Consider the following 25342-nt stretch of genomic DNA (forward strand, 5'->3'; position numbering starts at 1 on the left):
TAGCAATAGAGAGTTACAGTGCAGTTCCGTTTGTCTTAGCTCTGCTTACACACAGAATATTTTGAACCTGTTAGTCTCCTGAGCCAATCGCCTCTTATGCCACATGCAGAATGCAACAGCAATGGGACAGATGCATGCAACAGGCCCAAACACGTGTGGTGTGGCTCTTAACCAGTTTTCTTAGCATCTGCAAGGGCTCTGTTGCCATTTTCTGTAGATCTCATTCCTTCTGTGACGAGAAGATGCTGTGCTTTTCAGAGTGTCATTGGGAGTAGCACTGACCTTGGGACCTTAAAATGTGAACTTCTCCAGCCTGAGCTAAAAAAAACCATACACCTAACTCTTGAAGTAGTAGCAGCCAGTCATGTGGCCCACCCACTGCTTAATGCTGCCGGAGCAGCACACTGAACATGAGCATCTGGATGAGGAAAAGCCACTCTGGCAAGTGTGCCTCTTCCCGTGTTGAGGTTTCCATCTGTTTTCACTCGTTCTGAAGGGATGTGGGAAACACGCGTCTTAAATATTTGAAGATAACTGCACAGTTCCGCTCTGAAGAGCAAACAATTCCTTGATGATAAGATCTTTGATGACACGTCGTGGTTTTCTGCAATGTAGGATTGCTTGTGTCCTGTGCTGCACGTGGAAGAGCTGCTGTCCTCGTTGATAACATGCTTACTAGATATGAGGTGCCAAAAGCCTCCTCCTTCCCAATGCAGCGGTGGAGAGCTGTACATCCCAGTGCTGAGGAAAATGACAGCAGGTGTCAGGGAAGATGATCAGGACCAAGGGTGGGTTGATACGCTGAGACATTAGCTGTATTTTGGCAACAGTGCTATTCACTTAGAAGGGCAGTGCACAGTGCACTTTTTTTTTTTTAATTGTAATGCTAAATGTGGAATTTACCACAACACTTTCCAAATCAAACAAACCCTCCCTTTTGCATCATATGAATTTTCTGTACCTGCTGCAATATAAAACATGACAAAGAGTTAGCTCAGACAGATCATGGGGCAAATAAGTGGCAGGGTTAAAGAAAGATAGCTGCTGTTGTTCTGCTGAAGTTTTCTTTGAGCTGGACGTACCACTATAAGCCAGATTTTTATAATTTTACTCACTTTGAACATTAGACTTCTACCTCACAAATAATTCTCCTGGAATCTGTGAAATCATAGAATCAGAGAAAGGTTTGGGTTGGAAGAGGCCTTAAAGATCACCTAGTTCCAACCCTCCTGCCATGGGCAGGGACACCTTCCACTAGACCAGGTTGCTCAAAGCCCCATCCAACCTGGCCCTGAACACTTCCAGGGATGGGGCATCCACAACTTCTCTGGGCAACTTGTTCCAGTGCCTCACCACCCTCATAGTGAAGAACTTCTTCCTTGTATCTAATCTAAATCTACCCTCTTTCAGTTTAAAGCCATTACCCCTTGTCCTATCACTTGTAAAAAAATCCCTCTCCAGCTTTCTTGTAGGCCCCCTTTAGGTACTGGAAGGCTGCTATAAGGTCTCCTTGGAGCCTTCTCTTCTCCAGGCTGAACAACCCCAACTTTGTCAATCTGTCTTCAGAGGAGAGGTGTTCCATCCCTCTGATCATCTTCGTAGCCCTGCTCTGGACTTGCTCCAACAGGTCCTTGTCCTTCTCATGTTGGGGTCCCAGAGATGAACGCAGTACTCCAGGTGAGGTCTCACAAGAGCATAGTAGAGAGGGAGAATCACCTCCCTCAACCTGCTGGTCATGCTTCTTTTGATGCAGCCCAGGATACAGTTGGCCTTCTGGGCTGCAAGTGCACATTGCCGAGTCATGTTGAGCTTCTCGTCAACCAACACCCCCAAGTCCTTCTCATCAGGGCTGCTCTCAATCGATTTTCCACCCAGCCCGTATTTGTGCTTGGGATTGCCCTGACCCATGTGCAGGACCTCGCACTTGGCCTTGTATATAGATCTTCATGAGAATCGCACAGGCCCACCTCTCAGGCCTGTCAAAGTCCCTCCAGATGACATCCCTATGGTCTTCTACATCTTCTCCCAGGATAATCTCACTTGTAAACACAATGTTAACCTTCGTTCTGATGAGTCAGATGTACACCTCTCTAATCCAGTTCATCACCTTCTGTCCAAACAAAAATCTTGCTGCCCCTTGGCAATCTCCTTATGGGTGTCTAGCTGTCAGCTCAACAAGAGCATGACTGTAAGTGTAAAATAGCATCATTTTGCCTGTCATTCAGTTTATAATTTGCATATTGATACGGGGCCAATTTCTTGTTCAATTCAAAGAGGAGAAAAATTAAAACAAAAAGCCCCCAATAAAAACCAAAAAGCCCCAAAGATATTCAGGAACAACTTCGGTAGTTTACCCTGGCTTTAATAGGTCTTGACCTGTTAACTGCAAGCTAGATTACACACAGGATGAGATGCCTGTATCTGCTGAGCCACCTCATCGCTCCTTTGCCTTGCTGCTTACACATAATTGTACTTTTTTCCTTGTGTTTCTTGCCTGCATGTGTCTTGTTTTGTACTTCAGCTGTAAATGTTTTGGAGCATGGGAGGATTTTGTGTGCTAGGGTTGTACAGTACTGAGCACGTTTGGGTCCTAGACCAAGAGAAATTCTTGAGAACACTTAAAAACCAAAATCCACGTGAAATCCATAAAGAGCACTGTGGAGTATTGCCTATAAACAATGGTACAGTGTCAGAGCCTGGTCATTTTTAACTTGCTGATCTTTTGCAATTACGTAAAAAAAATGGCCTTCTGTCCTTAATTCACTTCTCATTTATGTAAAAAATAACTACTTAGATTGAAGGACTGGGTCTTCTGTGCAGACACACTGCTGCTACGAAGCACTCTGAGGTTTCTTGGCATTGCAGGCACCCAGTGACACAGCCTGTGTCTGAAAATGTTCAGCTGCTTCAATCTACAGTGTAAGCACTGTATGTCTGTGAAATTTTTCTGGAAAACCATTTAAAAACTAGTCTTTCAGGTTGGTTTTCAACCTGGAGCATTTTTTCTCTGTTCCAAGGCACAACTGCAGGAAAAGGGCCACTTAATGCTTTTGCTGGTGGTTGTAGTTTACAAGAGATTCACTTTGCAATATATCACTACCATTTTGTTATTCAGAAGGCAGATGGCAAAGACAATCTTATACTTCTTTACAAAGCAGATGACCACGTCAAATGTGTGTATAGCATCACAGCTCAGGCCTCAGCCCACACTCTGGACAGCCAAAACTGTTGTAATAGGCACCAACCTTTGAATCCTATATGATTTATAGTAAATTGGGCTTAGATATTGACTGGTCAATATGTGCCCTTGCTCTGGGCCATCACTGAGCTTCTTTACGTGCCTGGTACCTTTCCTGGGCAGTGTGACTCTGTTATCTAGCTACCGAGCTGCTGGAGCATGTAGTTTAGGCTGTCCAAACATCTTCTATTAAGATGCATTCTGCAACTGAGGCAGGTCAGATATTCCATCTGAATCCTCCTGGGTTCAAGTGACAATAAATGTAAGGAATAGCTAGCCTCATTAAAAAATTTCTTGACGCATTCACTGTTGAAAAGCAGAAGAGAAAGACACCCAAGAAAAATAATGAAACCCTGAATGCAATTCTGCAAATTCTCCTTTGATCACTTGCATGATGGTTTAATTTGAGTCTCTTTCTGCACAGCTGCCTTGCTCTCTCCCTTATCCTCTCCTAGCAGGGAACAGTCCTGTTTCCTGTCAGCTGTGGCCACTGTCTTCATCCACATACTTTGCATGATTTCCAGGTTTCTTTTCTCCTTCGCTCTTATGCTTGTATTAAAAGTTGTTTTAAGTCACTGTGGCTTAAAATCTTGGCTCCTCTGCTGGACTGAGGCATCCAGCATTGCTGGCCCTTGACTCCTCTGCCACTCTTTTCTGGATTTAGGTTAGGTATTACCTCCCTGTTATGAAATGTATGTTGTAAAGTCACACTGAAGATGACTTTTAAAAAGAGTCTGTCATGGCTTTCTGTAATAAGGGTGGCACCCATAATCTGTTGCAATCATTTCCTTAATCTGGGCATAGCATAACCATGTTGGCTTATCAGAGAGCTGACCTCAAGGCCACAGGAAGATGTGGTCAGAGAAAACTTACTGGAAGTTAATGTTGCCGTTTGGACCATTTCTCACGTTCATTCAACATTTAGGAAAACATCCCCTAGATCACAATCCACTGCTGTGAATTTCAAAATGCAGCTTCTGCCCGGGCACATAAAAGAGTTCAAAGGAAGGGAGTCCCCTCTTGTGGTTGGGGTACATGATCTCTTTCTGGAAGCCCTGAATTTCAGGCAGAGGAAGAAACCAGCCAGGTTTATTTTCATTGTTGGGAATGAGTTGTGGTAGCTCAGGAACAAAAGCTGGAAACACAAAAGATAGGACGCCTGCCCGCCCGCTTCGTAAACTCAGCGCAGGTGGCTGAAAATAATACCTGAGCAAATATCACCAGTCACTTCTGAAACTTTCATTGTATGAACATTTGCTGTAGGTGGTTCACACATCTATTGGCATTTGCTTGGCAAACAACCTGCTTTGGAACAAAAGAAAAAGGCTTCCAAGGAACAATTATGCATTAATTAACCTTACAGATAATGTTATCAGTGTTACTTTTTCTGCCGTTATGAACTGTAATGCTGTTCTCCATTTGAATCTTAACATTGACACTGCTTTAGTAACTTCAGCGTTTAAAGGTGGTGAATTTTTTGGCCTGTACGTTTTGGAGACCCCTTAATAGCTTCCCCTTGTCCGCTTGTCCCCAGGACTGCATTTTGCAAGGGAGGAAGAGTCCAGCTGATCAGGTAGCAAACTGTGCAGTGTCTGTTCTGCTTCCTGATTCTCCTCCATGGATGTGGGCAACATTTTAATATTTGCGAGTCTCAGTTTTCCTCTGTAAAATGGGAAAATTCCATTGCCCTATCCTCTGAGGACTGTAGAATTACCCATAGAAAGATATATATGTATTGTGGATGCATATTTCTTCCTGTAGGTAGGTTTTATTCAAATAGGGAATTCACATTTTTGCAAGCTCTGTTTTAAATAAAAATTCATTAATGTTAAGTGAAGCCATCTACATGGTGACCTGGGGAAAGCTTTCTGTAACTGAAGAATCTGGCCTTCAGACTCACCATTGATAGGGTGAGTGTTTGGAGAAGGAATTGTCAATTGCATTTTTTCATATCGAAAGGGGCCACAGCCTATTTTTTAGATTGCTCTGGCTTTCCCTGTTCATGTTGAGCCTTGAGTGATCAAGTCTGGAGTTTTGGTGTGGGCCTAATGTATTAATCAGCTCAGAATGTTTAATTAAGATTTTCAGGAAGAAAATTGTTTGCAGCTTGATTTTGAGAAGCCCACCAGCAATTTCTTTTAGCCCTCATAGTTCAGCACAAAAGAATCTTGACCCCTGAATAAGGCTGTGTCTACTTCAGGACAAATAAAGAATAGGAAGATAATTTGAAATATGCCATTTAATTATTTTTGGTAAAGATATGGCAGATGCTTCAGAACATTTTAAAATTATATGCATTTCCTTGTACCGCCCTTCGAGGTATTGCATTTTTGGGCCTGCCTGAAGTGATGAAGATCCCTGTAGGATCAAACCTCCAAGTCCCACTCCCTCCTTGCCTCCTACACCAGAGGGAAGGTGCCGTCCCTGGTTTGGGTGCCTGCGGCTGTAATATCCCAGGGTCTGAAGAGGCAGGTGTCTTCCTCCTTCTGTGCCCACAGCTGCAGCCCTCCAGCCCCCGTCACACCAGGGCTGTATCTGCCCCTCGCTTGACTACTGTGGCCGGCAAGATTAGGAGAAGGCAGAGCCAAGGCTCCTTGCTGCCCAGGTCATAAGTAATGAAAAGGCAAACCTTTCCCTCCTGTTCCGACTAGCGCTGCATAGTGATATTCCCACAAGATGATGTTCTGCCTTTAAAATAACTTTGTTATGCATCTGCCAAATAGCCAGAGCTTAATGCTCACAGATGTGAAAAGCAAGGGTTTTTTTAATAGGAGAAATACAGCCCCTCTGGGGATAATTTCATCTCCGTCGGCTGAAACATTGCCTGTGCCAGTGTTCAGAGATGCTCTCGCTCCCTTTTTTAGATGAAGAAAAACTGGCTCTTCAGACCCCTTCCCCCAAGGCTGAAAGCACTTGGGACCAGAAGGCTCTTCTCCTCTAACTGATAAATATTTTAAGGTTTGAGCTTCCTTTCAAAAACACATTCGCAGAAACAAAGGTAGAGCTCCAAACACAGTGGAACTCATTTCTGAGGTGAGCTTCCCACTTCGCTTCAATGCCTGGTGCTCTGGGTTGAGTGTGAGCCCAAAATGGTGGGCATGGCCCGTGACACTGGCTGGCAGCTCCAGCCTGCGGAGAGTCCCGTATCCTCAGCATGGGGCATGTCAGCACAGCAGGGAATGTGGGTGTTCCAACACATCGGGTCTATACTTGCACAGGTGTGATGCTGGCAGCAACAACAGCCCCAAGAACTTCAGTATCTCCACGGGGTTCTAGGAAGGTGTTGACCACCATTACACTAATTAGTGGAATAAAACCTCAACAGCATAGGAAGAAACAGTTCTAGCTCCCCAGAATTGTGATTTTCAAAAATTTTGTTGTTAAAAATATACCAGGTGGCTTTAATTTATTGGTTAATTAGAGGTCAGATGTTTGTACTTAGCATTTATATTTATCTTGGCTGGTAAAGCCCTAGAACATGATAGTTTCTCTTTTAGCCTATGTCTCTGCGACTACTGGAAATGCTCACCCCGGTAAACCTCTTCCATAAAAGAAACCTTCTAGGAGTCCTCAGGAGGGAAGCAGTGATTTTCAAGACAGTTGCTAGTGGATGTTCCCTTTTCTTTGGAGGCCAAATGTGTATAGACTTTGCTGCACCATCAGCTTTTCCTAGAAAATCGCATGCTAATAGTTGTGATCAAGTAAATTTTTCAGTGGAAATCATTACCTGACCTCACTGTTATGTTTTTCTGATGCTTTTGCTCTTGTTGGCTGGTCCACAGAAGCCGCTGTGCGAAAAGGGCTGTTTGACACAGTCATCCTGAAGTCATCACGGCAAACCTGGGCCCGGGGCCATGAATTGCTTCAGCAGTGGAAATCGGACCTCAGCTCTGCAGACCCCACAGATCCTTCCTTCCCAAGCCCCCCCCTCCAAAGCCGGTTTCCTTCGGCTGTAGGTGGGGTTTGTGGCGCTGCATTGTTCCCAAAGTCCCGAGCCCTATTTACCCAGCTGGTGTCAGTTCAGGGCGCTGTTTGGATTGCTCTGTAGAAAGATTTGCCTGAAAGGTTTGCATATTCCAAGAAACCACAATGATTAAGTACACATGAAAGAAAGCATTATGATGAATAATCAGGACGTAATCAATGATACCCTTTTTGCATTATAAATGATGACGCTTATACTCAACAGCTTTTAGGCAGAGTGTGGGTGTGACAGTTTGAAAAACAGTGTATAGCATGACATGAGACCTGTCAACTCTTAAATGAAGTAATTAATGACCTGCTAAGCATGCAGATTTTAAATGTCAGTTATTTTTTTGAAATATCTCAAGAGTAAAAAATTATTTGCAATTTATCATTCTTATTAGTAAAATCTCAGAATAAGAATACACAAGTACAATGAGAAATAACACTAACTGTTATGACAAAAATGCTTTATGCTTTTACCACTAAAAATAGAAAATCAGACCTCCCTCTGAGATTCCTCTCACTCAACATCCTCTTCAGTGTATCACTGTAGAGGTAGATAGCTTTATTTTTGTATACACGGACTGGCTATGTTTTAGGATATTGTCCTCAAGGCTAGAACCAGCTGCTTAAAACTGAGGCTCAAAAGAAAACCATGGATTCATTTATTCTGCCAAATGTCTGATCCTAATCCTGTAGCATCTGAATTTGTGTAACCCTTCTTCCAGGATTTGACTGGTATCAACAAAAGGACAGGTTTCAATTTTAAAGGAAGTTTGTAAGGCATCAGTTTTCAGGTGTTTGTCAAGTCTTGCAGGGAACCAAGATATAGCTCTACCAATGTCTCCTTGCTCTGCTCCTGGCTGCACCTTGTTCTGCTAGCTGTGGCTCACTAACCATTGCAGATCTGTAATTTTTTTATTATTTTATTTTTTGGCAAGAATGCATACAAGGTGCAAAATGGACAAATTTCTTCTCCACAGAAGACCTTTAAATATCTTCTCCTACTTCATGGATTAAACAGGGTTTTTAGCAAAACTCCACGTTATGGGCTATGGTGCTTGTAGCCCATGTTGGAAGCTGATGGTGTGCGAACTACTCACTCCACACATGCTCAGGGGCAGTTTGTCAACTCAAGCTTCCCTCTGTTGATACAATCCACTTTCTGCTGTGTGTCTCCTTTTAACAGAAATCCCTCTGAACATAAACCAAATGTCTCTAAAGGTTGTCTCTTGGTCCCCGTTCTCCTCCAGAAGTTAACGAAGTCTTCCTCCTTTTCAGACATTGTTGCCTTCTGCCATGCTTTGGAGATTGCTGTGGGGGATGTTGCATAGATGGTGGGGAGTTGTGGGTGTCACCTCGGCCTCTACATTTACATTTGGCCTAAAATGATCATGTAAACCATTTTCCAGAATTTATTAGCATTAGCTGTCTCAAGTCTGGCTGTTTACAACATGCCCTATTCTTATGAGACACTTCTCTGCAAACTTCATTGCCCATTTTGTTTGAGTTCTTGTTCAGGTGGCTGTTCTTGCTGTATCACTTGATAATAATGGATGCTGCATCTGGTGTATGCATGTCCCTTTCCTGGGAAGCCTGTACAATAAAGAGATCTCAGAGACTCATCATTGCATAAGCAGTGTGTGGCATTGCCTGGGTAGGTGTAATACAAAGTCCTCATCCAATACTGATTTACTCTGCCCGGGGATATGACTATTGACCTTGAATGAATTCTTCCATTCCCTAAACCAGCCACTCCTTAGACCTTGTTTCACTGAGCATTACTGTTCTCCTTTCTCTCTCTGATTTTTTTATTCATATACTCTCCTTCACAACTTTCCAGCTTTATTTGTTTAATCGTTTCTTGCCTTTCTTTGATCTTCCATAATATTTTGGTCTTCATTATTCAGCCTACCCTTATCCATGGATTCTCAATGCTTTCTTTGCTCTTTTTGCCTTTCGTCTGCCAGCTTTCTGTCCATTCTTTAAGCTCCTTGGCAGTTTTCCCTCACATTCCCATGGTAGCATGGACTTCAGCATCTTCAGGGTCTTTTTGTTTTGGTAGCCAGACTCCTTGCTGCTGTACACCCCCCTGCAGAGGGTGTCCTCCCCCTGCAGGGGACTGCACGTCTCTACCAGTGTGCGGACACGCATGGTGCCTGCCTTGCCAACACCATTAGAAAGAGAGCCAGGGGGAAGCTGCAAGCTTGCAGCACCTGAGAAGGGAGCAAGGATGCAGGGCGACCTAGAGAGTCTGAAATGAGCCATGAGAGCACATGGGGGGCCAAGTACAGCTCCCAGGTGGAAGGGCAGCACTGGTGAGTTGAGGGAAACTAACACCATGTTGATAATACCAAATGCACCGGGGAAGCTGGGTGATTTCCTTGAACAGGGGAACACACATGAACTGTTCCAGGGTTTGTGCACAGCTGTTTTCCTTTAGTGGTAGCCAGAAAAGCGCACACTGAGCGATGTGCGTGCCCCATGCTTGAAGGCCAGTGGTGTCCCAGTGTGTCCACAGGGCACTGGCTCCTCCCAGATGGTTTGAAGGGAGGCTGTGAGGCTGAGGTGTCCAAGGGCTGGCACAGGGATAGCTGATCTCCCCACAAACTCATGGAGACACCTTGGCGGGGTGGCACAGGCTGCCCGCAGGCAGGGCTGGGGCTCCAGAGAGGGTCCCCTTGGTCTGGGCCGATGTCAGAGCAAAGGGTGTGGGTTGTCCCCCAGAAGAGGAGATACAGGTTGTGTCCTGAAGTATGAGGACCAGGCTGGGATCAGATCATATCTCTGCCATGATGTTGAAGTACTGTTCTTGGTTGCTGCACTACTCACGTCGGTGACCATAGCCAGTATCTTCCGTGTCTGAATATACAGCTAAACTCCGATCTTGCACACATCCCCCCCGCCAAAAAAAAGAAAGAAAAAAGCTAGATAACAAGTGAACTGTAACTTATAAATTTAGAAGGCTTCTGATGGCTGAAATAAACACGTGGAATACTTCCAAATTGGGGTTAATGTATCAGTGGCAGCACACACAGAGACTTCCATTGTCTCCCTCAAACAACACTACGCATTTGTGTTTTGGTACAGTAAATCTTACCTTTTGTATGGTTTTGAATCCTGAATGTTTAAAATAAACAAGGCACAGAAAAGGTACACTTCAATCTCTCTAATGACAGCTGGAATATAGAGTGAAGCTCAAGAGATTATAGTTTAACAAAGACAATTTCCTAAGTGCTATCTTCAGATTGTGTCTAACCTATGCATGCATGATGAAATCTCATATAGATGCTTTAATAAATGAAAGGAAAGAAAAAAACCTGCTGATATGGTGTTTGGAGCACTTTGTGCCAGCAATCATAATCACTGAAAACTAACTTTAATCCTGGTTTAAGAAACAAAATGTCCAATTTTGTTTAGGTGTCTGTCTTGTAATGTTCATGAGATGAATAACAGCAGCTTTGCCAACTCATTGTAGTAAGATTTCCATAAAGATTAACACCCACATCTTGCAAGGCTAGATAGGTATTTTCTTCTCAGGGAAGAAGAAATGATGCAGGTGTGCTTCTTTAGCCTTCTTCCATAAGTACTGTCTGGGGGGCAGAGCTGCCCTGATCCGTCAGGAGAGAGTGCTAACAGGGTACCTCTGACTCTGAGCTTTTATTATGAGCAAGGCAGTTAGATTATTAATTTGACTCATACAGAAGAAAAGGACATCAGCAATAAAATAAAACACAAAAAATACAAAAGCAGTGGTGTCATAGGAAAGATATAAGTTGATAAATATATTTCAGGGGGTTGGTGTTGGCTGCTCATTGAGGAAATATATGAATCTTCAACTATGCCAATATGCAATATTAATGCAGTCTAAATTCCTGTCAGATACAGACTGATCCAAAGCTCCACTGAGATGAACAAGAGCCTTCCTACAAATTTCAGCAGGCCTTGTATTAGAATCCATATATCTGCACACAAATAGGCGGGTGTGTGCCTTACACAGCAGAGAAAAAAAACCTAATTTCTTTGGGTGTTGGAAGACAGGTTATGTCATACAGTGTGTGAGCCAGAAGGCTCTTAGCTCCAGCTAGTGCATTATGATCAGTTCCTCAAGTTCATAACTCTATATGTTAGTAAGTGTTGTCTTTTATCTATTTCATTGTTATTGCCCAGCAATCTCCATTCCTGTGTCAGTATACGTGGTAAGCTGGTGGATACATCTAACCTAACTTCTTTTTTTTATTCCCTTTTTTGTTACTTCACCTGTTACTTTTACTTCAGTTTATAAATCTTCTTGCAATTGCAATTTGGAAAATAATCCTCCACAGGGAGCATACTATATTGTTCAAAATAAAAACAATTTTCTCCTATAATGCCAGTGGAGTAATTTTACTTCAACATAGTCTACAAATGCTTTTCATTGCACTGCATATTCAGATAAACTCACTCTGTGCAGCATAACCTGTACCTCTTAAGTTAGATCCAAGCTTCCCACTGATTTCAGCCATGTCCAGTCATGAAAGACCAAATAGATTGTTGTCTTATTGCTTTGAGTGGGCTTTGACTGAAGCCCAAAGTCACTCTCCTGTCCCCCTTTTCAGATATATGATCTGTTTTCCAGCGCCTTGTAAATAATACAGTTTCTTTACTGTGATGCAAGATAAAATGTACTTCAGGTCTTTTTTTTGATAACTATGGTAGTACTGACTAATTAACATCTGGGAAAGTCAGGGTACTTCTTTCGAAAGCTTCTATGTTTCTGGCGTCATTGTGTACAGGTATTGGCATGAGTGTCTGCATTGATATTAATATCCCATTGCCCTCATCAAGAGGCAGTGATTGAGACTTCATTTTATTTAGTACTTTCCAAAATCACAGCCTTGAGCTTTTTGTTGAACACAGTTGTGCTGTGTTTCTTTGCCCTGTATTCAACATAATTATCTCTGTTTTTTCTCAGCCATGCAGGTTCACATTTGTTTTCTCATGTTAAACCATAGACAAGTCAACAGTAAAGTCCTCTTCATGATCCTGGTTCTCTCTGAAGCTGACAGGGGCATGCTCATTGGGATATATACTTCATATTTCCTTAGAATATGTAAGAGCCAAGCATCGAGATCTGAATGAAAATCCCGGGTACTTGCTTGAAATATTACTTTGAGTTCAGCTGAGCTTCATTATTTTTTTCTTGCTCAATGCTTGCCTATTAAAAAATGACAGCAAACCCTTCTGAAAATGTGACTTAGCAATTGGAGGATTCAGTGGGAATTCTGTATTGTGCTATGCTGTGCTAGCTTAGCCTAGCTTGATACTTCCCCACATAATTTTCCATGTATTTAATTGCAGAACTATGCTGTTTTGACTCATTCTGGTCTCTTTTGCAGAGTGCTGCTCTGTGTCAATGATTAGGCTCTGTACTGACCAAAGAATCCTGCACTAGTTTCTGTGTCCAGCCTGATCTCTAAGCAACAGATTGAGCTGGAAGCTCACAAGGTCCTTCCAAACTGAGTTGTTCAAGGAGGTTCTTTTTTTTCCCCCCAGCAGTATTGCAGCAGAACATGCTTAACAGCATAATTAGCTGTAAAATGTGGCAACTTTAACAAGCAAATCTTTATCCTGTTGTAGGCTAAAAAGACTTAGCAGCAGTCTAGGCTGTCTGATCAATTGTTCCAAAAATGGCTGAACTTTGAGGAAGAACCAGTGATTTTTGCACAATGGATTGCCCTTGCTCTTTGGTGAGGAAAGAATGAAGTGAAATATATCTTTCATTGTAAACCTTGTCAATGACATGTGAAACTGTAACCACAGTGGTGTAATAACTGGAACATCATGGGCTGAGTCTCTGCTGAGCTCATTTAGAGCCTATTTAGAGCCTGTCAGTCCCCAATGACAGTACCAAGAGGATTCAAGGGAGACTAGCTTTCTAACTTTGTCACCTAGCTGAGGTCTAACTCTTTGCTACAATGCTCAGAGAATGTTCCCTGAAAAATAATGCTCTGGAGCGGCTCCCAAATGTTGGTGAGAATATCCTGTTATCCCCTTTTTGGACTCAAGCATTTGGGAAGTAGTTTGGGCCCCACCAGGTGTTTTCCATTAGAAACTGAGGCTTGAATCAATGTCTTATGTCTTTGGATTAAGCATCTTTGCAACAGATTCAAGACTTTTCTGACAGTGCTTGCCTTAAAAATGCACTCTCTCAACTTTTTCTCTGCACCATGCTGCCACAGCTCCTGTGTTTGGTGCTGCCTTGCTGCCTTCTTTGTTAGCTTTTCTGATTTTTTCTGCTATTGCTTCCTTGAAATTCCTAACAAAAGAGCAGAAGAAAAGCCAGGTCCATTGATCAGTAGCCTAACCTCTCCTTTTTCTGTATTGAAACCAAATACCTTTAAGCCAGATGTTGTCTACTCAGGACTAGCTCTATGCCGATGCTTTGATCAAAAGTGGGTGCTCTCACTCTTTTAGTCGCCTGGTTCCATAAAAAAGCTTAATAGCTTCTTTACATACCTCTCATCAAACCTGGGCTTTAATTACACTTATCATGATTTAATCTAGAACACCATTTTTTTGCATGTCATGGATATAAAACAGAGGAGGTTTTCTCTTGCACTAATTGCTGCTTCTAACATACAAATTGTTGGTGAGCCATTTCATTCAATATTTCCTACACACCAAATCCTGAGCCTGTTTTTGCAGACATGCCAGGTCTGTGGTTGTCTGTGCTGCTGTCAGTCTAAAAGTTGTCGTGTAAGACCTCTCGCACCACCAACACTGTCTGGAGAAGGCTGTGCAATACAGCTCTGCTGTGCAAAGGGAAATATAGTTACCTGAGAGGCTTCAATAAAAAGTCAGTACTCCAGAAGAAAGAATACTGCTATGTTCTTGCCCTCTTAAGTTGCACAGTTTTGTTGTCCTAGGAGGGAGCAAATATTCTTCAGAGGGCTGCTGAGGTGATGCAACTGTACACTGGCTGGTGTGGTGGTGGGGTGGGAGCTCCGTGCAGGGCAATGGGAATGACTATCCATGAAAACTGGTTTTGATTTCTAGACTGGACGTGAATTGGTTTTGATGCCCAGTCTGTTGATGTTGTGGGCTCCATTTTGGTGTTTCACTTCAAAGTGTGTCGTTTGAAACATTTTTTTTCCTCTTGTTTAGGTGAATTACAAATTAGATGTGTGATGAGCATTGGTTAAAAAAAAGAGATTATCACAATGACATTATAGCAGTGGATTTTCTAGAATGAGTCAGTTTGCTGAAACAATTCTGTTTTGTATCTGCTGTAAGCAGCAATAACCCCAGTGTGGAAAACAACACAACACCCTTGAAAACCAAATGAGGCCTCTTCTGAAGATGACAGTTGAGTCTATTTTTTTATGATGTCTTTTAAGGCTGCTAAATTGTTGTCTAATCCTTACCTCAGGGCTAAAAGCCTTTCAAGAGAACAAACACATGTAATATCAAAAAGGAAAGGTCTGTACTGCACACTCTCCGAAGCAGCTTGTGTGCAGATAACTCCTCAGAGGTTGCATTCAGATGAGCAAATGTGACAGAAGTGCATTCAGTAATAACAATATCCTCAATCAAAGGCATCAACTGCACTCATATGCACTAAGCCTGACTTCTGAAGTCTTTGAAAGAACGAAAATTGGCACATGTGGACACGGCACGGCATTTGCAAGGAGGTTTGTGAATATCCTCACATTATCAGAAAAGGATCTGTCTGGGAGAGTTCGAGATGTTTCACCTTCCTGCCTCCCAGAATTACAATAATTAACTCATTTTTTCTTTTCTATGTGGCTGGATTATACCATTTTGTGGCAGATATATTATTTAAATAGGTAGATTAACAGAGATATTTTATCTCTCTCTATATATCATAGATCTCAGATACTTCTTTAACCTGAATTCTTCATTTAAAAATTATTTTTCTGAACCTGTTTTTTTATAGTGAACTACTTAGGGAAATCTTTCTGCTCTCCAAAACTGGAGTTTCATCTGTTCTGGCAGACTACTCAGCCTTTGGTTTTGAGTAATTTCTGGGCAGAATCACAACAGAAATGCCTCAGGATAATTTCTTTCACATATTTAGAAATTTCTGGAGATTGGGGGATCTTGGAACCCTCATCAGATGTGCAAAGATGTGCAGAAGGAACGTTTAAGGCTCTCTTTCAAGGCTGGACATCAAGGGAGTAATATCAGCTGGGATATCCAAGCAAAGAGTGTACATGAAAGGACCTATATAGATGTGAAAAGTCACTGGAAATGATGGGGAGAGCCTCTGGTTCAGATCAGTGAGCTGTCAAAGCCCTGTGGTCCCACAGCGACCACCCCTCCAGATCTCTATCGAGGGCCTTCCACCCACAGCTGTGGAGGATGGCCCCATGTAGGGTTGGTGGGCACTTCTGCAAGTGTTTTGAGTCAATCAGAGGCTTGGCTGTTGTCAGCAGGACAGCAGTCCTGTGCTGGCCCTACCAAAGTCTGCTCCTCGTGAAGCAGGTAGAGGTCCACGATGATCTGTGAGATGGGACTCCTGCTGCAACGTGAGGGGCTGGGTGTGCAAAAGGTGACCAGGTCTCTCGATCAGGGATCACAGGCAGAAATGTGAGTTGTCCCTCCAGGATCAGGTGAGCAGACTCCAAACCTGAAGTTGTACCTGATTTGACCAAGCATGGTGTGTAGTTGGACTCCTGCATCCCCTCACTGCCTCTTAGCAATGGGTTCCTGGTGCAGGCACTCTTGACTGTGGATGCAAATTCACTTTCTAATATATCCTGCAGTGTTCAGTGGAGAGTTGCTGTCCTGGTGAGCATTTTTGCCAGTAAAATTATTTATGAGAACATGTGTTCAAAAGGTCATAGGAAATTCATTTAAATAGTCAAATGAATTTTCATGGGAACTTCCTATTTCATTCACCCAGAATTAAAAAGATCAATAATTATTCAATGAGTTGCCCCATGCGTCTGGGAAGGAAAAGCTACCCATGAAATAGGTGATAATCAGATTACGTGTTCACCTTTTGAAACACATATAGCACACAGCATTTGGGAAAATCAGCACTTCACCCATCGTGGATGGAGAGTAGTGTGAATCTTTGGAACAGACCCTAAATACCTTCCTTGTCTGTCTCTTGCCAAGACAATGCCTGACTGTAAGGATATCCAGTGCTCTGGCGTAAGGTGGCTTTGACCTTAACTCAGCCACAGAACACTGACAAACTGACCTGAGACCACTTTCCAAGGTTTCATTTTTCTCCCAGGCTGTCATTTTCTACACCTAGATAAAGAAAGAGATGACACGAATGAAAAGGTATATTTCTAGCAACAAAGCTGTGGAGAAGCTCAGGTAGCAGAAGTTATTTTGGGTAGCAATGTATGGGGTGCTTAGTTCTTGAGGGGGATCTTGCCTGTGGCTGAGCAGGCTGTTTTGGTTGGTTTTGGAAGCTTGGGGCTGGACTGCAGGTGACCCATGGAGGGGAGGAAAGCTAGTCAGAAGATCTCTCCTGTACCCTGCTGGGGTAGCAATCTTGTGATGTCAGGCTTGTTACTATTGCGTGTTTTTGTTTTCCTTTCCAAAGAGCAATAAAAAATACCACGGTCAAAATATTTTGGACTCTTTTGCTGGCTTTCTGCAGCTACACCATTTGGGTGTCCTATCTTCAAGCTTCTCCTGAAGGGGGTTCAGAAAATTTCTTTTAAAACAGCACTTTCCTTTCTCTCCTTTGCCTTGCCTTGCCTTTCCTTTCAGGTAAGAGTGTGAAAGGACCTGTACTGCTGGCCCACCCCCTGCTGCTTTGTCTGCTTCCCCTGCCACCAGTGGGCTGCCAGGCTTTGGAGGGTGCAGACCTGCATCGTTTGCGTCATTAGACATTTATTCTTATCTGATGATATCAGGACCAGCTGAGCTTTTAGTGCTGTTAGTGCTACGCCTATGCAACTCCTGTGTGTATTTGCCACACAGACAGGTAAGTCCCACATGAGCGATGGACAGAAAGGCGGCTCTGACCACCTGGCTGATGATGTGAGAGTCATTCATATCATTCCTCTCCTAAATAAATGTAAAACTCTTCCAAAGTAGGCTACTACCAGGAGCCTTACCATGTTTATACTGTGGAGAAATCAGCTTGTCTTTTAGCGTCTTTGCACAGAAACATGACTGAGCAATGAATTACCGTGCAGGGAAGAAGCAGAAACTCACCAAAGGCCAGTAAAAGAAAGCAACATGAGTGGAGCATTAGCCACGCTAGGAAACAGCTTTGCTCAGCACGTTTGAATTGAACCCCCACTTCTAATTTTTTTCATCCAGAAAAGAAAAAAAACCTCAAGGCCCTCATTGTGTGCCCCTCTGCCTGTCCGTCCTTTTGAGTCACTCGACTCCATATGTTCTTCCTGCCCTGCATCTCGGGATTGATTTGGCAGGAAAAAATTGCAGTGGAAAAGCCAGCAGACAAACTGTACTCATTTAGTTGCAGTTTCTAAGCACAGGTAAGAAGCAGTTGTCCCTGGGGGTATTGGCACCTGACATGGAGATTTGGGAAGAGGCTTAGAAATTTGTATCACCCAGAAGAAGCTTTGGCTTCGTGGGGCAAAGCAGCGTCGGGGGCCTTTTACGTATCTCAGGGGCTGAACTGTATCTGTGGTCAGCTCTCCAGCATCCAGGAGAGCAAAGGGGCAGCCAAGCTGGGAGGGAAGAATTTGGCACACGCTGGGAGGAGATATTCCCAGTCCGACTCCCTGTGGCTTCCTCCTGTGATTTTAGTTCAGTCTGCCCCAGAGGACTCGCTGCCTGTGTTTGGATTCCTTCTGGGAGAGCCATCCTCGAAAGGTTATTGTCATCTGAAAACTGCTAATTCATCCAGAACAAGGCATTGCTATTCTGAGCTGAGAGTTGTATACATGGTGTGGCATCCAAGAAAGGGTATTTTGCTTTAAATTTGCATCCTATCTTAGTTGGGGTTAATTTTGGAAAGTCGACAAGCTCTTAGGTTTGTGGGTGTGTAACAAATTCAGAATTAGGCCCCAGAGATTTATATCTGAAATTGCTGACGTACACAGTCACAAATTTGCCACTTTTGTCTTTTTGCTGGTAATTTGTTTACCCAAGGAATTGCACATTTTTCCCCACGGGTCTTTGATAAAGTTAAAATGGGAAACAGCTGGTCAGTGGAACTGGTTAAAAAAAGCAGAAGAAAGTTTTCTGTCTTCATTTACTTTTTCCATCAAATAAAAGCAATATCTAAAAAGTAAAAAAAAAAAAAAAAAAAAAAAAAAAAAAAAAGAGTTCTGCTGCTTACATATAACTCCAGCACCCATACACACAGTCAGGGTAGCCACCATCTGTTAAACATATTGCTTAAAACATCTCATTACCTATGCTTTAATAGGTTATATATTAAATTCTGAACCCCTAAATAAAGATACAGCATAGTTTTCAGTCCACAACATGGAGATCTCAATGGTTTTACACCAGCACTGCTGCTTAAAAGCAGGGTATGATATGCAGATTTTTTTTATTAATACAGCAACAATTTCCAATAATTTCATGTTCCTTTTTTGACCCATTCAGTTGTGCGGGATTTGGGAAACATTATTTTAGGGAGAGAGAGTTTAAATCTAGTGCATTTTATGCAGGAATGAATTGATTTTTAGCTAGAACAAAAGCTTGATGAGGCAATAGCATAAAATTAGTGGTTTAGCTTACCCTCAGCCTCAGACTTAAGTGTGCTTGTGTAGGAGCTCATTCCTAATATTTTCCTGCATTAGCCTGATCTGGTCACTAGATGTTGCTAGGTATCTATGTTAGTAGTCGTTTTGGCTGCTTTAACTATAGGGCTTTATAGGTGTAAGAGAACATTACTATCCATAACAACTTAAAGAGTGATTTCACTCAGTTTATAAATGTTATCAATAAAAAAAAACCTCCCACTTTCCTCATTTCATGACAAAGCTGTGTCCTTCCGTATTAACGGACTCTACTGAGCAAAGCAGATTTCCCCATCGCCCAAAACTTGAATTTCATTTTTAACGCTTCAGATATTTTGGAAAATGTTATTTTCCCTGTCGAAGCAAGGATGTAGGCAAACAGCCTTTGTTGCTTAGGACCTGAGCGTGGCCCATGAAGAACAACGGGCACGACCTTACTCTGGCTGTGCAATGTGACCAGGGGACCTCTCGCCTTCCCCCTCGGCTGCTGGGGAGTCAGTTATTCCTCCTGAGACCTTTCCCCTCAGTAGCTTCCCAAGTAAAATACGTTTAATATTCCCAATATGTGACTGCTTCCCAGTACTGCTGGATAAAAGCAGTTATACTTAAATATATATAAACTAGATGTACTGAACAGTGTCTTTAATTGCCACTCTTTTAGAAAAGGGATTTTGCAAGAATATCATGGTTGCTTGGGTACGTGGAGGATTAGGGGCTAATGGGTTATGGTCACATAAGGAAGATGGGCTAGCTATCATCTTTCATCTGATTAGTCCTTAGGCAAGGCAAAAGTGTGGTCACTGTTCTCTACCTTGGAATCACCAGACACCTGTGGAGATAATATTCAGCTACTCCCTGAACAAATGTGCTCCTTAAATCTTAGTCAAAGCTTGAGGTCTTAGTCAAAGTTTAAGCAAAGCTAGTCTCTCAGTTGGTAACTCCCATACTATTGGACTTATATATGACAAACATTTTTTTTTTTAACTGGAGACATGTCCTTTTCTTGAAATATTTCCCATATCAACAGCTTGTATTCAAGTGACATGTCTTGAAATCAGTGGAGTACTTCAGTGAATAATAATTAATCAACAGAGCTGTGCAAAAGTAAATTTTCTTTCACCCAAAGTATTGAATTCTTAACTTTAAACTTAATTTTGAATTGGAGATGAAGACATTGCAATTTCAGGAAAAATTACAGAACAATTTGAAAAAAAATGGGAAGTGTAGAGTATAGCATTTATGTAAGTAATTTTGGATTAAATATAGAAACAAAGACTTACTAGTTAAAATGCCTACATGCTTTGCTTAAATGTACTTGAATGTTTTGTGTCAAAACTAGTTGTATTTTTCATGTGTATATTCACTGTGGGTGGAAATCCTCCAGCCAAACTTTGGCTGTCTCAAGGTTCAGGGCTTAATCTAAGCCAGCAGTTCAGCCTCCCCAGCTCTAGTAAACGTGATTCATCCCATCCTAGGAGAGGTGCCTAAGATCAGGAGGATGAATTCACCTGGGCACATACCTGTCTCTGTTGACTACAGAGAAAGCCCAAAAGGCTGGCTCACTAAATGTCTAACTCCTGGAAGGCTGAAATTAGTTGAAGTGAGGCTGAGTCTTTCTATAAAAAAATGCCAAAGCATGGCAGTTAGTGTTTTTCTTTCATTCTTACATGTTCTCATGTTGAAAATATTGAAACAAAATGTTTTGCCCTTTTTTGATGAGTATGTTTCCTAAACCAAGAAATACCTGAGTGGCCATTTGATCTCAGGTGTCAGGAAAAGGAGAAAAGAAAAAGAATAAACATCCCCAGGGCAAATTGTGATAGGCAGCAGGGAACTTGGATAAAAATGGAAAAGAGAAGGACTCAGAGGAAACCTTGAGAAGAAACAGAAAATACCCAGAATTAATCTGAAAACTTTGAATGAAATGCATTTTCAATTAAATTGTATCTGTCTGACGAAAAAGAGGTTCTCTGCTTTTCTCAAAACCACCTATCATCAGAAAGAGCTTGCTGAATTGGGTTATTGGAATCTTTTAGTTTATCACTGTTCTTTACCTTAGAAATATCATTTGTCTCTTCTTTCTTGCACTAGGAAGATAGTTTATTTGAATCAGTCTGAAAGGCAAGAAATATCTGAAAACACATTCTTCTAATTTATTTTTTTTTTAAAGTCCATGATGTACAGAAGTGCTGAAGACCAGGAGACTAGGAAAAAATATGTATTATAGGGCTGGTAATCACAGCAGCAGTAGGACTGGTAATCCCAGCATTCAAACACCAGTATGATTTCCTTCAGGGGATTTGATAATGCACATTCACATTGCTCTCCTTTTCTAAGAGGACTGTAAGTAAATGTGCTTTGCATCCCTCCTGGGAATCTCAGCCTATCTCTTGTAATTGAGTCTGAGACCATATTCAGCAAAAGAGCCCCTAAAAATAAGTACTTTGCCACAGGATTTAATCTGGGGGCAACCGTTTCTTTTCCATTGCTGGGAGAAACGCATTTGACTTTTAGCCTGTAATCTCTGGGCATCTGTGGGCTTCTGGTCTTTATTTAAGAGGTCTGCTAAAGGTAACAGAATCCATCAAGCACAAACAACTGAAAAACATTTGCCTATGAAGTTTGTATACTAGTGAGCAAAGTAAGGAGACATTTTCTCTCTTATTTCATTTTTCCCCAAGCCAATAAAGAGCCTATAAAGGTGGGGTTTATTATGTATTTTTTATAGTTCTTATATACATTAGTCATCAGTAGGGTGTATACTGTTTTGCAAAGACGATGTTGCTCTTTTTCTTTTACAGGTGAAGTGACTGAAGCACGGAGAGTCATACCGTGACTTACTAAATGCTGCCAAAGTCATTCTGCACCTCATGTATGCATAACTGCCTCTGTTCAAAGATAGTACTGGTTCAAAACAGGCAAAACTCTCTAACCTGAGCTCCCCCTCCGGGTTTCGGTGCCCAGAGCGCCTTGGCGAGGACCAGGTGGGGAGGCAGCATGAGCACAGGGGCTGCTGGACCACGGGGTGCTGTGGTGCAGGTGGAGGGAGCCCGCTGGGGAGCCAACCCTCTCCTTCCCGCTCCAAGGCCGGCAGGTTTCTAGTCTCTCCTCTGCTGAGGCTCCCCATGCCCCTGGTCACTGCGCCCGGTGCTCCCTCTCTGGCTCCACCTGACCCTTTCCAAGACGGACAGGAGGATGGGGAATTCAAGGCGATGCCCCAGGAAATGTCAAAATTTTCCACTTTGCTCTCTCTGCCTGTCCTGATGCTTGGCTGCCCAGTCCCTGTCCCCTGCCTGCATTTCCAGACCTTGCATTTCCCTCCCTCCGAGTGCGGGGAAGAAGAGCTCAGCAGCTGGTGTAGATGGTGCTGCTGGGAGGCCTGTGCAATCACCGGTGCCTGCTTGTAGAGGCTCACCATTTCCTACAGTACAGCTAACAGGTTGTCTGCTCTTCCCTTCAAGGGTATGCTTCCCCAAATTGCTGACCATAATATTTTTTCCTTGGCCTCCTGCCTCTTTGATGCACCCACCTTTGCAAAGCTGCTTTTCTGCAGTAAGTATGCTGTGCGTAGCTATGTGCACGTGTTATTTATACTGCTCCTTTTTTTTTTTTTAAATTCAAAGAAGGAGAAGGAAAGAAGAGAACTTCTATTTGTAACTAAATTTTGCATGTATGGAGAGAAGTCTACAGATTCAAATGTGTTAAGTATCCACACAGTTAACAACATGTCACTTCGTGAGAGAATTTTCATAATTAATGAACTGGTTCAATTTGCTCTGCCGCTTGACTTTGATTAATACATTTTTGAGTGTTCCCACTGGGACTCTGTCCAGTTTGTTTAGTAAGCTCTTATGTCTATATCCAGTTCATGTGTATGGATCAAAGTGTTGGCACCAAATACTGGCAATATTAGGCTATGGTACAGCCTTTCTGACTCCACTTAAAAAGAAGATAGCAATATATCTTAAATCAAGTTCTTTGTGGCTCATTTAAAAAAAAAAAAAAGGGAAAGAAATTTCACACTGTATTGTGTGGAAATGCTGTGATTTAAAAGTTCATCTCACACAAGCTTTGCCAATTAAAGAGGTATTTATCAATCCAAACAGTAATTGTGCAGACCCAAACCAGCAATTTGTTCAATATTAAGCACTGAGCTGCAAAACTTCCATAATTAACAAACCTAACGAACGCCACCCTTCTTTGCCCAGGTGCTGCGATGGTGTTGCACGCTTACGTCACACTTAATGCTTTGCCCCCCCCGCCCCCTGAATTCTCCGTACAGCACGAGGATGTGCACCAGGTTTTAAAAAGGGGTCGAAGCCCGGACTGATTCAAGGCGCAAGGTGGGCTCCAGGGTGCACATTGCCCAGGGCAGGGGCTGCAGCAGGGGGGCAGGGGGCTGCCTGCAGGGGTGAACCGGAGGGGGTGGTAGGAGGGGGTGGCTGACCCCGGACACTCCCAGGGCCCCGTCCAGGGGTGCCCCTTCCCTCTGCAGCTGTCCCCTGGCCACTGCTGGGCAGCTTCCAGCCAGCTGGGGCCAAGGGGCTCTCGTTCCATGAGACCATGTTTGTCTGAACAGAATGGTCCGATGAAGGAGGGGGAACTCATGGCTTTGGGGCATTAATTCACTCCTTACTTGGTCTGGTAACGGATAACCTGTTTCTGTCAGGAGCAATATTTAGCATCAGTATCATCCCAATAGAATGCAAACGGGGCACAAGTTGCAGGTATGAAAGTTTCTGTTTTAGCGAAAGCTCCAGTGTTCACCAGGAAGAAATCGCTTCCTTTGGTTTTCATCTTAAAGGAGATTGCTAAATATCATTTGCCTCCGAAATGTCATGGGGCATATTCGGTGCTTGCTGTAGGTGTATAAATATCACTGTGCCCGATTAGCATTAGCGAGTATGTTGGGGAAAGGGGAGGTTTTGCCATGTAGTGCAGAGGACCATCACTAGTCTGTTTGTTAACTCAGGGCTATCCCAGCCTTATTTTGAAGGCTGACATGTAGTGCTGAAGTACTTCTCTGGCTCTGTTTCCCAGGGTAAATGCCATCCCCAGAGAGCTGGAGGCATGAAGAGGATCAATGACGGTGTCAGAAAGCCCCCAGAGAAATCCTTTGTAGTAAGAAAATATGAGAAGGCTCAAAACAAGTTTTCAGTGAATGCTGTGCATATATATCCACATCAGCTCAGGACTCCCAGCTCTGTGCCCTTGGCTCATGGCACTGCGCTTCCAAATGATGGCAGTTGGAGAAGCATATCTTAAGCCTATAGGGTTTAAATTAATTAGAGAAATTCCCCTGAGCTCAATCTCCACTTTCCCTGGGGGTGACGGGGACCAGGCAGTTAATCACCAGCAGTAACAAACTGTCATGCCTGCTGCCCTGGTTTTGTTCAGATGTTATAAGGCTGAATGATGTTGGATAATGAACAATGGGAGACAAGCTGATGGAAACACAGAAAACACTGGCAGATTTAAGTGTACATTGTTTAGCTACTAGTAGGAGAACAGCCTCAGAAAAAATGTATTCTTTTTAACTTTTCCCATGGGGTTCCTGCTCCCATAATACTCCAGTGGGTTTTATAGCTGTTTATTCCAACTCTGTGAGGACGCCAAAGCAGTGTTTGTATCTAGCAGCTCCATCGGCAGCATTTGTCTTACAATTTATGTCTTGTCATTTAAGCATTTGCAAGCAGTCTTTGGCCCAGCAAAAAGAATGCATGCAACATGCTGCACATAACAAATAAACTCTGGAAATAACTTGCAAGGATGGGTCCTTGTTCATTCAGTGCTTTTAGCCATGTGTTTAATTTCATTACATACGTTACAGGTGACTTTCCAGCAAATTAGGTGTTGGTTAATGGCTGTTTTCCTCTACCAAATACTGAAAGAACTGTAAAACCAAACCAGTCATTAAACTAAGCATGCTGTCTAGCATGGCATGCACACAGATTTGTCTACTAATAGCTTACGCATTTGAGGGACTCCCTCCTTTTTAAACCCTTGCCTGTAAGCACTTTCTCTTCTGAAAGAACTGGAGCAACTCTGATAATGTAAGAGTGACATAGAGCTCCATATTTTCAAAACCAGTGTACAAGAAGCCCATTTTGCCTGTGTTGATATTTTAACCTGCTTTTATATGGAGTATATAAAAGTACTGAAACAAAGGGCAGAAAAAGTGCTTTCTGTTTTTCAGTTTATTTGATTTATCTGTTTGGCAGATGCTTTTCAGGGGTCCATTTTACTCTTTGCACTGACTGTTGATCAGCCAGTTGATTTCTCTTCTTCTCTGTCTAACTTACAGTAGTAATGATGCAGGATGTTTAAAAAATGAGAAAAACAAAACCGAGAAAAACATAGTGCTGACAAGAAGACTCAGAATCAGGTGTAAGAGGCAAAAGAAGTTAAAAGCATGACTTCTCTTTAACTAACTGGCTAGATTTCAAAT

The sequence above is a fragment of the Haliaeetus leucocephalus genome, unplaced genomic scaffold (assembly GCF_000737465.1).
Source record: "Haliaeetus leucocephalus isolate CR32 unplaced genomic scaffold, Haliaeetus_leucocephalus-4.0 Scaffold702, whole genome shotgun sequence".
Taxonomy (NCBI): Eukaryota; Metazoa; Chordata; class Aves; order Accipitriformes; family Accipitridae; genus Haliaeetus; species Haliaeetus leucocephalus.